This window comes from Pinus tabuliformis, chromosome Q (genome assembly GCF_031772625.1).
Source record: "Pinus tabuliformis cultivar Carrire ecotype Pingquan chromosome Q, CPIR1, whole genome shotgun sequence".
NCBI classification, from domain to species: domain Eukaryota; kingdom Viridiplantae; phylum Streptophyta; class Pinopsida; order Pinales; family Pinaceae; genus Pinus; species Pinus tabuliformis.
The window spans coordinates 641,464,382-641,483,217 of record NC_142296.1 but is presented as its reverse complement, the minus strand read 5'-3'; the positions used below and the strand labels follow the sequence as shown (position 1 = coordinate 641,483,217).

At 38.6% G+C, this 18,836-nt stretch overlaps 1 pseudogene; it reads left to right on the top strand.

Moving 5' to 3' along the window:
* The first annotated feature begins 2,068 nt into the window (after nt 1-2,068).
* Nucleotides 2,069-18,836, top strand: part of LOC149221098 (class V chitinase CHIT5-like) — a 28,156-nt pseudogene continuing 11,388 nt past the window's right edge.

Genomic DNA, 18,836 nt, shown 5'->3' with positions numbered 1-18,836 from the left:
GAAGCAAGTGTATTATCAGGTGTATTAGAGGTTTGATTTGAAATATCAAGTGTTTGACTAGATGGTCTACTTGCTGTTTCAGTGCTTGAAGAATCTATCACACCATCACCGGCATGAGAGTCCTTACTGGATGGAGGTGGAGGAACAGTAAAAGATGGTCTAGGTGCATTTGGAATCTTATCATAGAGCGTGCCAGACTGGATGTAAATCAAGTCTAAGTATTGGGCATGAGCAATTACTTGCTCTTCAGTAACAACTCCTCCTTTAGCCACATCCTCGGTGATAGATGGAAACAAGGATTTAATAAACCACTCGGCTAAAAGATGATCAGGAACAAAATTTTTTACCATTCAATGATGACGACGCCACTTATGAATATGATTAGAAATGTGAGTAGCAGTGGTCTGTTTAAAGTTGGTCAATAGTTCTATTCTAGTTTTATATTTGATGGGTAACTAGAAATGGGTTAAAAATGTAGTGGCTAAGGCTGTGAAGTTGTCAAATGAAGGTCATGGTAATTCGATATACCACTTTGCTTATGGACTAGTGAGCATTCACTGGAAAAGCGTAGTCTTCCTGAATCCTCATTTAGGGAGTTGGATGAACGCCATAAATGAAAAGTCATAACGTGATTGGATGGGTCTTCTCCAGGTTTTCCATTGAACTTAGGAATATCAGAAGGCAATTTGTGTGGAATCACTGACCACCACGCTGAATAAATAATGGGATCATTGGTAAGCCGATTTAAATATGGTAATTCAAGTGTTGCGACAAAAGGAAACTGTTAGTATAGGTTGGGTTGAGCGTAACCAGGGTAAGATGGAATTTCCTGGGCAATAGGCCTTTGCATACCAGCATAAGGAATCTACCACTGGTAGCCTTGATAGGGGTAGGTTTGTTGAGCATATCCAGTATAAGGTTGTTGTTGGGAACTAGGATAAATTTAAACCAGCATAGGCTTGTTGGCTAGAACCTGGGTAAGCTTGTTGTTGACCAAACCCAACATAGGAGTGTTGACCAAGTCTAGGATAAGTTTGGTACTATTGGAATTGCTGTTGTTGGTATTGTGGCTGCCATGGTTGTTTCCCACCAGTATAAGTTTGACCAGGTTGTGGATAAATTGGACCAGTATAAGTCTGAGTCATCCCAGTTAATGGTAAACTGGTCTGAGGTTGTTGGATTTCAGACACAAATGGTTGTTGTAAAATGGCTTGAGAAGACTAAGTCTGTAGACCTGAAACTTGAGGGTAAGAGGTGGAAGGATCAAATTCCAAAGGTTGAGATACAATCAACTGAGTTTGCGACTATGGTAAAGTCGTAACGATAGGTGTAGTAGGTATGGATGAAATAGGTTGTATTGGTTGTGATGAATACACAAGCCTTGGTTGAACAGGAATTGTAGGCTTCCATTGACAAACAGTCATTCCAAAATAAGTTGGACCTAAAGATGACGGTATACTGCCATATGGTGGCCCCCTAGAGTATGGAGAATAAGAAGATTGGGCATATTGTTCTCCATATGAAGGTAATCCAGTGTTAAGTGGATACATTAGATAGTAACCAAATGGACCAGCTTGATATTGACTTGATGGATCAAACTATTCAGTATCTGTAAGTGAAGAACCAGGTAAAATTAATGTGGATGACATGGGTGAAGACCATGGACTAGAAGAAACACCGGAGTGAGTTCCTGATAATGATTGGTAACCTAGTGGGATGGATGGACCACCATAAAGATGTGACTCAGGTGTTGTGGTAAACATTGAAGAAGTAGCGACAGTAGATTCTGTTGCAGCTGTAACCGATGATACAGTCTAAGATGTTGTTTAAGCCATAGTCAAATGACCTAATAAATGTCCTAATGAATCTATTGGAGTTTGAAAGCAAATAGGATCAAGAGGAGCAGTATAAGTTAACCAAGGAAAAGAAGGATAAAGATAAAGCCCTAGTCCAAAACAAGTTGGAGTTCTAGGTGAAGTTGCTTCTTCAAATTCCTCTTCGATAAAAATCAAACCGGGTGGAAGGATTTCACCGTTAGGTCCGTAATAAATTTTTGGTGTTTGACACTATGGTAAAGGAGAATTCTCAACAATTACGGATGTCTGAGGATAAACCAGTTGATCATCTTCCGATACGGGAACAACTTCTGGTTGTTCAACTTCAGGATCCAAGTGTTCTGGTAAAAGAACAACGGGTTCATGATTAATTTCTTGAAAAACTTCTGGTTGAGGATCAAATTCTTGTTGGAAAGCTTCAGTTACCATTTCACTAAGTTCAATTTCAGTGTCCTCAGGTAATTGTAAAGGTTCCACTTTAGTAACAGATAAACCAGTAATAGTAGGAGTAAGTAGAATCACAGTATGTACTAGTATAGGTGACTCTGGTAAATTAGATGAAGAACCAGAAGTTTGTGATGTACTGGACTTAGTTAAACGAGACCGCTTTCACTGACTAGGTGTAGCTTCAAGAGGTAAAGGAGGTTTACTCGCTGTAATACGCGAATGATGGGGTAAAGGTTGATTTTCTTCCATGATTTCTGATTGATTTTATTATAAAAATAAATAAACAAAAAGAGGTATACCGCCTTGGAGGAGCCAAGGACTTAACATACGTGTAGGTAATCTCCCCAAATGTTGTTTTTGGTGTATCAAAACATACAAGGCGGCTGACTCAGTTACCTATGGATGGATAGCAACTTAATGTAGTCCTCCCAAATATACCCTAAAGTACGTGGGGGCCCAATCCATGTTAGCGCTGTCTAATGCGAAACCGCACAGTGAGAGCATTCCCTTATACTTTTTGTACTATAACACTGCCCGATATACCTGAAAGTATGTGGACAAGCTACAATATACTTACGTACATGGAAAGAGGTATCACACTCAGAATGTATCACAGACCGTTAGTGACAACTGCTATGTTTAACGACGTTGGCACACGTCTCTAGCCTAGACCTCTAATTGTTATGCATTAAGTTACAATGCACCATTAGGTTAATTGGGATAAACTTTAGTTGACCTTGTTTAAAATTTGCCTTTCAGGTTCACCGCGTGATGTTTCTGAAACTCCTAGAAGGCAACTAAGATGGGAAACATTCTTTTCATTTGATTTAAACAATAAAATCCGTAATTAAAAGGGATAGAGCAATCAGAATATCTAAACAAAGAGCATAGAGCACATCCAATGAAACTTTCCCTATACCATTCCTACAAGCACACACAAACTTCTAAATGCATTATGCATGTTTTTCTTTTCATTCCTTTAATGTTTAGATGAACATAAAGAAACTAAATTCACAAATGATCAATCAATTATTTTCACAAGAAACGAAGACTTTACGACAGTTTCTTTTTCAAAGAAATGAAGACTTTATGGCAATTCTTTTTCAGAAAAGTAAAGACTAATCAATGTAAGCTAACTTTGGGATTGATTCGACAGTGATAAAGAAAACATAAAGAAACATTGAAAAAACAAAGCCAAAGTGGGAATGGAAAAGAACTGCTAATTTGGACTTCAGGGACAGAGAAACATTGACCATTTAGCAAACAAGATGTGAAACAATTTGGAAAAAATCAAGCAAAAAGATGGGTTTTTGGCTTGACAAGGACCAGCGTAGCCTTGAGTGGGAGACAGTGTGTTGCAGAGCACTGTCTCTAGGCTAAGGTTGCTCTGCAGCGCACTATGTCAAGAACAACAGTATGTTGATGCTAGAGAGCACTATCAACACACAAATAAGCACACATTTTGACCAAACAAGCTTCAAAATGACTGAATATAAGTAAATGAACTCAAGAAAAGTATATTGGTGCTGCTAAGACAAGGGATAACTACTAGGAACGATGGTCATTCCCCAGTGGAGTCGCCAATTTTTTATACAAAATTTATACCTATGGATAAGTATATCTTCCCTAAGTGGGTAGTTACACTTAGAACAACTGAAGTACTGATGTTTAACCTTTTCCTACAATAAACAGATAAGATAAAAGAACCTACTTGTGATCCTTCACTTCCTTTGATCTCCTTTGAGTTTCTCTCATCGCTCCCGCTCAAACTGAATTCGCTCAATTGGTACCTACCAACATAAACAAAAGATGACAACAATCAAAGCATATGATCTATTTATTGCAAACAAATGGAATCGACAACATTTGAACATACATTCATCCTAGATATAGACAAAAGTATTGGAAAAGGAACAAACAACTTTATTGATTGATAGAAGGAGAAGTTACACCAAATTTGGTTCGATCTCATGTCACTCATCTAGGTTAGTCCAAGGCCTCATCACACTAATGGAAACATCAATCTAGCAGCATTACATTACTTTGACAATGATTTCAAGTCTCTAAACCAACAATACTTCTCTATAATCTCCAAGCTCCTTGGCTCTATGATGGGAGGCCAATTTATAGATGAATGCAAGTGGTTTTGTCATTAATATGGCATTGAATGGTTTTCCATAATTGGATGATTAGTTTCCATGTTCAAAGGGATGAGAGGATAAAGAATTAGATGATCCAAGGCTATCTTAAGTCGAGCTCATCTTGATAGGATAGGAGCTGGGTTTCTTCTAGAAGGCTCTAGAAAGGAGGAATATACTCAGGATCCAATGAACATTTCGAGGATTCTCACCCAGCGTAGGCTTGAGTGGGCTTAGTTGTTCTGCAATGCAACCTAGAATGGGGCTACCTTCTCTATAGAGCACTTACCCCTGACCAGGGGTGCGCTGGTGACCCAAGGAAGCACTTCAGCAGGGTTTGAATTCAGGAAACTCTCATGGATGAAAGCACTCAATGAGGTGGCATGTTTAGGGCATGTAGCAGCTGAATGAGGGTTTGATAGATCCTATTTACATTGATCTGATCAGCGGGAGTGATGTGCCCAAATAGACCTTTAATAATACCTCGACGGAGTTACTTGCATCACCTCTTTGCATAGGAAGCCTTTCTCTTCTTTCGCCTTATTCATTTTCATTTTTTCGAAATTTTCACATTTTCATTTTTTTCATTTTCATTTTCATAACTGTACATAACACTTATTCATTTCAGATGTGAAGGAGTGATCCCAACTTATTGAGAGCAGAAGAGGTTTTACCTTCAGAGAAGAAGTTGGTATATACCTTTGACGTGCTTGCTAAGGTTTTCCACCTCACCTTACTCTCTTGACTGAGCTAACAAGGATTAACCCAAAAACAACTGACTAGATTAGGTGACACTAGTTAGCATGAAAGCATTGTGTTTTCACCAAGGTTCACTTCGAATAGTACGTATTTTCCATTGATCTATCATGGACTGAAGACAACAAGTTCTTCATACAGAGGTAGGATGACAAATAACCAAGTATTGATAATTGCACAAGTCCTCTTGTACTTTACCCAGCTTGTTCCAAGAGTCGCACACGGTCTCATGTGAAACTAACATACCGACGTAAACAACAAAACAAAGCAAAATCATAAGTAAATGTGTAAGCAAAGCGAGTAAGATAACAAGAAGGAAAACAAACAAACATTCAAACTAAGAAGCAAACATGCATGCAATCAAACAAACCAAAAGCAAACACTACTCCTACTCCTAAGCTAATGGTGCATGGGTCTTCTTATGTAAAGTGATACTTCCAATGCAGCCATCGGCGCATTGGTCGACCCATGTTGGTGAAGGCATGGTTCGCGAATAGCACAACAGTGCGAACCAACAAACATGAAAGATATAACAATGAAGACAAACACACTCCAGGCTTAAGTGTGTCCATAGAAAAGAAGTGAGTGAAAGCACATGACATGTACTTTGTGGAATTGCCATGGTGCTATGCTATACTATGTGCAGATGTTAAGCATAAACATTCTCATGACTGTGACATGCAAGAAAATGTGAGAAAGGTAGACCACTTATGTTGCACAAGTATGCTTTCTGTGTAAGATTCCTCCAACACATGAGCGATGTGATCATGTAGTTCTAGTGGAGGAAGAGAAATATAAGTGTTAGATTGATATTTAGTGCATACAGATGAGTGATGAGGAGCCTTGGGTGTTTGAAAAATTTCCTGATCAGAAGTGAAACCAACCTCAGGACAGCGAGGGCCTGATAGAACCATCAGCTCGGGCTAAAGTGCCTTGACAGTTTGTGGGGTTTCAACTTCGTTGACAGATAGATCATCATAGACCAGTGTCTTAGACAGATTAACAATGATTGAATCAACATTGTGTTCGGATGATGAAGTAGAGATATCACGAAAACCAAGATCAGAAAATTCAGGATGTTTGTTTGCATCCTCATGATTTGATGAATCACACAGAGGGGTAGATGATAAGCAAGAATGTTCACCCTTTTCATTTCCAGAAAAATCAGTTGAAGGCTCAAGTGGATTTTCAAGGAATGATTTGTCCTCTTCGTTGTCAGATGATGGAGTGACATCTAGTATGTTCTACGAATGATCAACAATGGGTGCATCCGTAGACAGAGATACACATGAAAAATTAGGGATGGAAGAATCACCAAATATGTTAGGAAAACACAGAGAAGGCTCAGATAGAAGGGAGTCATCCTTCACCGAGGATATATGCTCAAGCTCCCAATCATACTCTTCATGAATGATGGCGCAGGTTGGTTGTGCAACACCAACTCCGTCATTGGCTTGATCCTTGTTCACAATAGGTGTAGAGTCCGGAACGGAAGAACACAAGACAATTGAATCCGGAGGATCATCAAAATACAAAGACGGAGGTTGAGGTACAAAATACATGTGAAAACCCATGGGATTAGCAACCAAGTCTGTGCACGAATGGATCGAAGTGATGTTGGGAGGATGTGACAGCTGAACATTCGTGCGTGCATGTTCTCCCACATCGCTCTGTGGTGGTGGAGCTATTTGATGGGGGGACGATGGACAGTCACTTGTGACAATGACCATGTCCATCTGTGATTGTGCAGCTCCATCACTGAAGTACGCTGAGTGGGCTTGGGCTTGAAATTATTCTTAGGGTTGATAGTTTTGGTAAGACAATATTTAAATCTGTCCATGAGATATTGGAATTTCATCTGAATTTTTGGAGCTTGAAACTGCAATACACTGAAGCGGTCCCAAAATTCAATAAGCAATTCCTGCAGGGTCTTTCATTATTTTAACATTTTTTGGTCAAGAGGTTCTGGATCAAAATTATGGAAAGTATATTCGATGAGATCACAAAATTTCTCAAGTGAGTGTACGTTTCCAGGTGGCAGACTCCAACACCACCATATTGGGGATTCACGAAGTGTGTATGCAAGTAGCAGACTGGCCTCTTTTGCATAGAACTCATTTGCAAGGAATGCATAGAAGTCTTCTAAGTAATCAGGCCAGGCTAATTTGCCTTCACCATCATATTTGAATTTGGAAAAGATATCAACAAACACCCTCATGATGTTGAGAGGTTTGGCATGCGAAAAAATCTCGGAGGGATGAGCTTGATAGTATCCATGATAGATGTACAAAGATTCAAAACAGATTGTGAGGACTCAGCTTGTCATCTAGCCCTCCTTTTAGTGCCAGAAATTGCACCAAAAATGTTGACTGTACTCGACCCGCCAACATGTCAAGGGATCTCCCCAGTAAGAAGTCCCAACTAGACCTTAGACCATTTGGTGTAGGAGTCCCAGCAGTGGGTCATACGTATCACCTTGACCACGGTTGCATGCAAAAGCAAGTAAGATGTCCTTGTTGGTAGCAAGGGTGTGACATGCACAACAAGCCAAAGAAGGTGCATGAATGGTTCTAACACATGGAAATTGAGGTGAGTGCGCCCCTTGGAAACCTGTGGAAGCACGTGGCTTGGGAGGGAACACACGAGTGAAGATGCATCACAAACTAGAAAGCAAGTAAGCTAAAAATCCAAAGTGATGGTTAAACCAACAACACATCTCAGTAAGATTCATACATACTTATACAGAAAGAGTCCATACAAGCATGCGTAAGCAAATAGACACATATATCATTAAAGTAACCAAGATAACTGAAATACAATAACAACATATGCATGAAACGCGCTGGCTATGTTATATTAAAAGTGAAAGTTCCAATCATACAGTACAACCATGACCAATCACTAGTCCTGGTAGTGGAACGTTACAATCACTGCCTCCTACTCCTGCAAAGAGATGTACTAGCTCTGCACTGTGGAGAAGCCAAGGCTCGTTACAATACTCTCCAAGCTTTCTCTAAGATACTCCTATCAGAAGCTTGGCTGACCAAAAGCCTCTACAATGAGTTATGAGGTACTATAAATAAAAAAGGGTGGGGAGACCCTTAACATTCACCTTTGTGACTGTTCACCTACCCTCATGACTCTTCAACTACTCTATGACTGTTACATTCAACTATCGACACTTGGACTTCCACTTTACAAGATGTTACATACAATCTGCACATGTACCCATGTGAGACAAAATGGCTCGAGCAAGCCATGCAAGACATCACTAAGACTCGGACAACTATGGGAAGACCAGCTCTTTGACATCCTCATGATGGTCGATGATGGCGGACTGATGCCAAGTTTGGTCGTCTGTGCGATCAAAGGTGACATCTTGCTAAAAGCGAACTCTTGCCTCCGTTCCATCTGGGTACACTGATATGGCTCCTCTATCCAACTCATCTGATAACATGTGTATCATCATCTTGAGTGCAACTGGACCAACAACATACTGATTCATAGTGTCTGTGTTGATCTCCAAGTGTGTGCTGGTGACCATGTGCATCAAATTGTCGAAATGCATGTTCATCTCCAATCATACTTGCTTCTTGTCTTCGCCTTGGTGAGTGTGTCAAATGGGTGGGACCGCATGCGTGCGCAAAATGACATCCATGCTCTTGAACACCCTTGCATGCAATCAATAGCACTACTCACCCTGTCTGCTCCATGCTAGCTGTTGGATGGGTCCATAACCTGTATGGGTGCAGTTTCTTTAGTTTGTGAATGTTGTGCCTCATGCTGTACCTTTTCCCGCTGCAACTCCTTCTCTCGTCTGTGCAACTCCTATTCTTCCTTGAGTTGCCACTTCAGCACTTGTAGCTCCTTCTCTATTGCTCTCTCTGCCTTCGCACGATCCTCTTGTTGGAAATAATACTGAGAGGGGGGTGAATCAGTATTATCAAATTCTTTTCAATATATCTTCCTTATTTATATTCTTCAAATATTGATCATTACTTTGTATGTCAGTATCATAAAATAATGAGCATGAACAAGAAAAACAGATAGTCACACCAAAGAACACTAGATATAAGGTGGAAACCCAATGTGGGTGAAAACCACCTACTGCAATATGTCTCTATCTTCTTTCAATTAGAAACTCCTTTTACAATGATTTTGTACTGGTGAAGTCCTTTACCAGTACGCAGGCTACAACCTGCAGAGTGCTACAACTCTCTCTCATTTTCCAGTCTCTCCTGGAAGGGAGCTACAACCCCCTACTTCTTTTCTTTCAAGGACCACTTTTCATAAATTTTCAAACTGGATCTAAGAATATCAAATAATCATCAAGACATGAAAATTACCCAAACTCCTTATATAATCAACCAAGAATCACCCAACTTCTCAGAATGCTGTAAACAGAAAGATAGTACCAAAAATATAAACCCAGAACTCCGTAGCAAGAGATAAAAGATAACCAATAAATGTTTCAAGACAAGTCTGCAGTTTTTCCTTATCTAGACTGCGTGACTCCGCACCCCGCCTTCTGTTTTCCTGCGTATCCAAGCAGAGCTCCATCTACTTCGTTGCATATCCCCGCAACTCGCCTTTCACCTGACTGCGAACCTTAGCTGTACCAACGCACCTGCTTCTTCTATCGCGCCGTGTACTTCTATGTATATCCGCAACTTCTCCTTCTATGCGCCACATATCTCTGACCTTGCTCCACACTGCTTCTTCTGGCTCGCTGCGCACCTACGCACTGTACCCTCTGTTATGCCACGTACCTTTACTGCATCTCCGAACTGTGCCTTCGATCGCGCTGCGATCCCATGCACTGTGTCTTTCCGTGGGCCGCGTACCACCGCACTGAACCTTTCACCGGGCTGTGATCCTCCGCACCTGAACCGTGAAATACCTGCGGACCTTTGATTTGAACCGAATTAAAAAACCTCCGAAGAACCACTGACAGTCAGATGCCCAGATTTGATCATGCGCCCGAGAGATCACACTTCATAGATTCACTTTTAACTTCACTTTTATATAGATCAAGCCTTTTAAACCGATAAACCAATATTTCAGATCTTAAGATATTCAATTTGCAAAGATACATTAGCCAAGTGATCTCCTTCCCTATTTATAGTCAAGCCCTTATTCACACCATGGGACAAAACCATCAATAACCAATACAAGGGATCAAACTGGGGCTAAATTAGATCCTATACCACGGCCCAAAACCATAGAATCAAGAACGGCGGGCTAAATACCACGGGCCAAACATAAGAAACCCCACGTGAGTGCACTTCTCTGCCTTGAAGTGAGTGAACTGGGGGTCCGCACCTCATGAACGGGTAACCTGCGGGTATGAACGCACTTCCTGGCCGGCGTACCTACGGGTCCGCACCTTTTGAACCATTCACCTGCGTGCCTCTTAATTTCCAACATTTTGAGAGCCTGAACAGAGCATTGCCACTTGAGTGAGTTGCCATCAAGTACAACACCTGTAACATAGAGCCATACCAGAATCATAATGCCAACACCTCTTGTCGCGCTGTCACCTCATAGCCTCAATCTCCAAAGCTGCTTTCATCACAAGTGGATCTACTTGAACTTGCAACTTTGCTCCGCCTCTATGCTTTGAACAACCTTCCTCCTTCATTTTTCGTACCCTAGTATGCTACCTTCTACTGCTGTTGATGGTGATGTTCGTTGTGATGCTGCTGCCATTTCATCTTGATATCCTTTTCCATGAACAATTTGATGTCTTCATAGACACTTGATCGACTGCATCCTCAGTTGTGCTCTCAATGGTGTCTTTGACTCTGCTCTCTTGGAAAGCATTATACCTGTGCTCCTGAGAGGCAGACAAACACCTGTGATACCTAGAGACATAGAAGCACTCATGGAAAGAAATCTATCAGTTGAAAACAAAAAAAAACTAGAGGATTGACATGCAACATACTTGTGTGACTGTTTGTGAAGATTGCACAATTGTCACAGGGAGGATGGGAGATTGACTGCCAAAACTACGCAAGGCGTAGTCCAGGCTGTCGGGAGGCTGACTGATTGTTGAAACTATGCAATGCATAGTCCAACCTGTCCTATTGAGGACTCAAACTATGCAATGCACAATTTCAGTCAGAAGTGACATGTAAAGCAACAAATTGCATTGTGCAGTTTCTGGGGCTAGCAAGGCACTACCTCCTAAAATTATGCAATGCAAGCCTAGAGGTCAGTGCGAGGCTAGATTTATGCAATTTTTGCAGTAGGTAGAGCCTTCACTTCTAGAAATGAGCAATGCTAGCCGGGCAAGGCAAGGTTCGGGCCAATACAGCCTAGATCCACCAACGGGCGATTAAAATCATGAGAAGTCTGAATGCATGGTGATACTGAGTGTAAACAAGAGTGAATGATCATGCATGTAAACAATAAGTGCAAGATTCAGAAAATGCGAAAGCATGCATGTGTGTGAAGCAGGTCGCCAAAATGACGATCGTCGGTGAAAAAACAATGTTATGCATGTGACAACAGTGAGATGAAAATGAAAACTATAATTGTGCTTCTACAAGCTAACATACATCAAAACGACAACAAGGGCTCATTGAAATCAATCAGAAAACACTTACACAAAGCGAAACACAAAAATCGACAGAAACGAAGTGCAAGACATGAGAAGCAGACTTACCCTAAAACAACTTAGCTAAAAGTGCCAAAGACTCCTGGATATGATATGGGATGTCAGAGCTACAAGATCTATGTGAGGAGTGAGCTCTGCAATGTCCGATTCATAAATTTTGATAGGATCGAGGTGATGATGCGCATGCCACAAATCTAGGAAAGAGTGACACTTGGCGAGAGGCTTCTAAAATGATCTTTGCATGTAACCTATAGCTGCTAAAAATAGGTCCCTGAATCCAAGGATTCCTTTTGCATGCTTCCTTTTTCCATTTCAGGAAAAGAAGCCCATGCATGCAAATCAGTTGTTTCTGTCTCGAAGGGAAACAGTCAACCCTAAAGGCACATGCATCGGTCTGCAATCCTCAGATGAAAATTTAGGTAGTTTTTGGGTTGAGCTGGGCTGGTTGTCCCTGAGGGATTGTGTAATTTCTGGGGTCAGTAGACGACTGTCTACCATAATTCCATAATTTCTGGTCTGAGTTGTAGTATCGGGCTAGATTGCGTAGTTTTCTCAGGGAAGCCTATTTGACTGTTCTGCACAATTTTGGAGCTCATCAGGTTGCCCAACAGTTTTGCGCAATTTCTAGGCTGAGTAGAGCTAGTTTCTTGTTAGGCATTGTGCAATTTCTGGGTTGCGCGGAGCTAGCTACTTGTCAAGCAATGTGCAATTTTTGGGCTCAGTAGGTCACTGCCTCCTAGAATTGTGCAATTTCTTGGCTGAGGCCCAGTGATGGTTAGATTGCGTAGTTGTTTGAAGGAGGACTACCTGACTATTCTGGGCAATTCTGGAGCCCAACAGGCTGCCCAACTGATTTGTGCAATTTTTGAGGGAAGGCTGGTTCCCCTCTAGAATTGCACAATTTTATGGGGGAGTGTCTCAGCCAACAAATAGCCTAAGTCTAGACCTATGGGAGGAAGACAAACAAGCTGACATGCACAAGCCGGCAGGCCATTGAAACTCAGTTGAAGCTTGAGTACTTGATAGTGCAAGACATGGTGCTAAGGATAGTTTGTAGGGAGGATCCAAAACAAAGTTAAGGAAAAAATTTGGAGGGTGGTTGTAGCCGCTACAACACAACCATACGTTTTAATATGCCTCTAAGAGTTCTAGAATGTTCATTGTCATCCACATATTCCAAAGTCTTATTGTAGTAATTTAGCTTGATCGATGTGCTTCTAACTAATCCATGCCAATCAAGACATCATATGAGCCTAAGGGAAATACATTCAGTGGTGCCTACATGTTTATCCCATTCAATTTGATCAAGCATGCTTCCATTAACTTAGTCACCTTTCTCTCTATCCCTGTAACTACCTCAACCAACCATGATTTCTTATGCTTATTTTTCCGAAGGACACATGCATCAACAACTTGGGGCACAACATAACTAAGGTTAGATCTACGGTCACTAAAAATAGAAATAGGTCTTTAAGAAATTATACTTTCTGCTTTAATCACTGATGCCTGGTGGCATGCTTATCAGTTTTCCATAGTCACATAAATTTGAGGCATTGATTGTGCTACATCATTAACAATGGTAGCTTCTTGTGAATGATACATCCTCTTACTACCATTTTTCCTATGGGGATAGTCTTGGAGTAGATTCTCTTCTCCACAACCTCGATGCTTTAAGGGTCCTTTTTTTATTCCTTGTCTTTTCTTCCATGGTTTTTGTTGCCTTATTACCACTTTGCATGGGGTAGTTTTTCTAGAATTTACTTTTGGCTAAGTAAGTAAGTTGTGTACCTTCTTTTATAGTCTTGTGTTGTTGTGATTTGAATCTCTTCTCCTTCAAGCTAGTTTTTTATTTCTTCTTCTATGGATTTTGTAGCTCTAGTCAACATGATTGATTACTCATAACAATACTTTCCCTTTCTTATCGTATCATCAAGAGTATTGAGCTCATCAAACTCTATCCCATCCTAGTAGGACTAAGGCAACCCACTGAGAAAACACTGAATTCATTTTTTCATCTTTAATATATGGCATGTAACATAGTAGTTCTAGAAATCTGTTTGCATAACCTCTATAGTCAATTGTTCCAACTTCAAGTCACAGAACTCCCTGATATTCCCATCATAATATATTTCATACGATTACTTTCTGGTTAAGTATTTATCGAATTATCTCCAATTGATGTTCCTCTCCTTAATTCCTCTTACATTCCTGAGGTCTTACCACCATATGGAAGCCCTTCCACTCATGTTGAATATATCCATGCTAACTTTCATGTTCCTTGAATAGTTGTGTACAAAGAATCATTTGTTTAGTCCCAATAACCATGCTTCTACCTGTTCTCCTTTCTTGATTTCATCATCAAAAGTAGGTGGCCTTGCTTACTTAAACTCTTATTCTAGTATATTTTTTGAATGTTTTTTCTTCTTCTTCTTCTTCTTATGTGAGGAGAATTAGTACTTGAAATTTAATCTGAACTAATTTTCCTTTCACTAGAAGAATTCGTGGATGATTTATCACTAGATGTACTTGAATTTTTGTTTCTAGGCCTTCTTTTAGATTCATTCCCCTATATTTCCAGTAATGGGCCCATGCTTATGGATCTTTGACGACCTTTTCACTTTTCAAAAGGGATTTCTCTCTACATTGCTAAAAGTTGGTATTTGATGCATTTTCTTTTGTAATTCATAGATACTTTGCAACAATACAACATTTAATTCCACTTGTCTTTCATGTTCCCTGATTAATATTTTGTGGTCTTCCCTACAAATTCGAAGGCTTGTTTTTAGGCTTATCATAATTTGTGCTAGATTCAAAGGTGTTTTCACATTCCTCCTTTCTTCAGATCCTTTATATTTGGCATGTGAAGTTTCTTCCTGAGGGAATTGTACTATCTTGTAATTACTACAACTTTACTTGCATTATTGGAACCTAATTATATCTTCTCTTTAGTGCTATATGGAAAGTGATTCAATTATTAGTTATAAGTCATCATTATAACAATATCAATAACATATTTTAATATTTAATATGAATTTTAGCCCCTAACAAGTCAATCTTGTAACTCTGATATGATACCACTTGTATCATACCCAATCCCTTATGTACTATATTGAGGGTATGGGGCAAAAAATTTATCTTTTTTATTCAACTCAAAATTGTGTTTTGAGATCCCCATCAGCTTCTACTCGTTAAGAGATTTTAGGCAATATGCATTTTATTAAAAATGGAGTATGGATCAAAGAGATATGATCATTTGAATATTTTCACCCTTGGCACTAAGAATTAATGACTTAATATATTTAAACTCATAAAATCATATTGATTAATAATAACAATGACAATCAAATGCATTTAATTAACTCTATAATTAATTTGATAAATTACCCAACATGCACAATTTCTAAAGTTCCAATGTTTCATGGGCCATTGGTGAAATCTAAAACTTATCCATGTACACATTTCATTATTGAATCTCCTAATTCTTTGTTGACTCTGATGAGTTCTTTAGCCATTGAATAAATTTGATGGATCACCAAAATAGAACCCAAAATATTACCTCCATAGGCTATGGAGTCAAAATTTTGTTGACCCTTATGAGCTCATCAACTAAATGTGACGGGTTACCAAAGTGAAACCCAAACCTTTTTTTTGATGTGTCATTGGCTAAATTTGATGGGTTACCAAAGTGAAACCCAAAATATTTTACAATGGAGTCAAACTTTTTATTGATCCCCAAGTGAGCTCATAGGCCTGTGGCAAAATCTAACATTTTTACTTAGTATAAAGAGCCTTACAAGTTCTCCTCATGTACTATAGAGTAGATTTTAATCTTTGCAAAAAGTCTAAGAGGTTTTGCATTAGACATTAGAATGATTATAACTTAATTAATTTATGAAGCATGCTCCACATGAAGCTCCAAAAACCTATTGCTTGGAAATTTCCTTCATCTTCATACAAGAGAAATTCATGAATGTAAGTGACTATATGCATGTAAATATTCTCTTATATTTCATACATTAAAGAAAATCTCTCTCCTAGAAACTAATATAGTTCAAGCTTCAATTTCAATCCTAGTAATAAGGAAACTTACGACATTCTTAATACTTAGTAAATAAACATAATTACCAAGAGTTACTACCCACCATAATCTAAAATCCTTACACCAAAATAGGTGTGAATCTATAAATGAGCATACCAGTCACTACTCACCAAAATTTATGTATTTATTATAAATATGTAAGAGTAATAAGGTGTAAAGATGCAAAGTTACCTATTACTGAACATCAAAATTTATGCACTTATTTGCATAAAATTAGGTAGAAGGATTATATAATTAATTTCTCTACTTAAGATATTTAAATATTCCAAACGGATTCCAAACCATAGTTCTTTTAATCTTGGATTAATATACATTAAATCAAACATAACCTTAGATCTCTGCATGAATAAACATATATGCACCACAACCATATGCATACATTTTCACTAAAAAAATTTAACATTACAACTTTCCCTCTCCTATGGTATTGACCAATTTTATCAAGCCTCCATTACATATACTATCCATTGGTATACAGTAATGATTTGGGTCATGCATTAACATATGTTTACCCTAGCTATGCACTTACACTTCTATGTGTTTGAATCAAATTTATAGCATGTGAGGCTTACTACTCATACAAGATCAATGGTTTAAATTATACCAAACTCAGATCTTACCCATGTAATTGTGGAAATAGGGGAAGAAACAAATAACATACATATACACCTTCGAATCACCATACTACATTTTTATTACAATTTAACATATGTAACACATTATAAATTTCAAGTAAGGGAAAACATACACTCTTCACCTATAATTTTACTAACAAAAATTTTGAGAGAAAATTAACAATAATCATTGGAATTAGAGGCAACTGGAAACTGATTTGGGAAGGAATATTTTCCACCCAACTGTAGGCACAACTTCACCAATTCTCTCTATAGTTGGCCACCCCCTACCTAGGCTATGATACCACAAAGGAATAATATCAAGTTAGAGAAAATTAAGATGGGAAAAGGAAACTCACATTCACAAGAAAAAAAACATTAGAGAACTCTTCTACTTACTGAGCCTGGGATCTCAACAAATTTCAAATTTGTTTAAGCTAGTAGCATAATAATATAGAAATCCTTTCACTACTTTATACTCCATCAGTTATTTCCTTTCCCATTTCTCACCATATTGGTCCAAGATGCATCAATTAGCAACCCCCACCGCTTGGCTAAGTTCCAAATCTCTTTAGTGAGTGATGGTTATGAAAATTTCATTTTTGGAGAGCTCAAAACATATCAAGATTTTTCTAGTATGTGATTGACACTTTTCTAGGCATATTTGGGCACCCAAAATTCTATATAAACACTCAAAACCACCACTCAACCTCCGTAAATGTGGTAGGTGGTTACTTCAACTGCCCATTGCTTAATTAAATGAATTATGGGCTAGTGGGAAAAGAAGGTAATTAAATTTCAAATTCAAATTTTGGCATAGATCACTAGTTGGGTTTCTTTTGGTGAAGCACTATTAATTTCATGTAACCCCCTCACCATTTCCCACTCGTGGTATCATAGTATGTGTTAGTACTCACATTCTTAGTTGGTTGCTCGACAATTTTTTTAATTATCAATAATAATTACATATACTTCATTTTAAAATGTTTTAGTGTGGTTCATCACCTAGATTGCATTTAAATTTCGTTATAAGCAATAATGAGATAATTAGTTATAGTAATCCTAGGTCAAAATGGGGTTGTTACAAGTTCCAATCCAAGGAGCAAAGATTGTCCAAGGATTGATAGTAGCATAAGAGGTTAGCATCACTAATGAAGTGGATAATATGGTGATGCCAACATCAAAGGAAACCCTAATCCAATTGGTGTTTTCAACTTTCCAACATAAGATTCCCTTTTTAGCAATGTGTCAATGTTCATGCATGGAGATCAATGACTTTAGGGGGTTCTTTGAAATTCCACGGAAATTGACAAAGAAGACAACTACAATACTAATGGAGATAATTGATTTTGGCATTCATTATCTTTGTTTAATATTGTGTAAAGTCACAATAATATCCCATTGATGATTGTTATCAACATTGAGTTGGATTGGATCTAAACAAGAACAATTAGGTATGACATGTGCTCTATGATGATTATCACTAGGAAGGTTCGGGTTATGGATGATGAAGGAGACTAGATTGTTAGAGTTAAGAGCCTCATGCCATCATGGCTATTCTCCATCCTACATTCAAGTAAAAGCGTAAGGCAAGCACACCATCTGTAAGGTTAAGGAAAATCATTACTATAAAATAAAAAGAAATAATATATTAAAAAATAAAACTCTAATGATACCTATTATCCAATGTAAAAAAGAGGATGAGAAATGATCTTGGAGGGTAGTTGAAGGGTTGGGGATGCTTTGTAACGTTCTCAACCCTTCACCAGGCAACAATACCACACCTACTGCTTAATTTTGTATAAATTCATTGCGGAAGTGAGAAAAACTCTAACCCTGCCATGGCTACTCCCATACTTGGAAGTTTCCAGTTAGCATGAATGTAGTGCTAAATGCCATTAATGTAATGTTCATGCATATGTATTATGTCAATATATATGCATAAGAGAAATAAAAAGGTAGTTTAAAACAATTATGTATAGATATCTGAAACTATGGTTTCAACATAGATTCAATATACAACAAAACACATAAATATAAATCAATACACATGAACATAGGCCCTTATCTTATAAAAGAAAGTCAATTGGTTGGTGGCTCTCCACATTCCACCCAACCCTAGATTACGTTCATAAATCTCAACCATAGGTCACCCCCAAGCCGAGAATGCAACTCCATAAGAAAAAGTTTGAACACCAAACATTAAATAATAGATATTGGCCAAGTCACAAACCATAGTAGCCTCAGTTTCCAACAACAAGTTCATGTTCCCCTGAATTGCACCCAAGTGTCACAAATCGAGTTCCTCGACAGTTCTCGCCTTCTAGG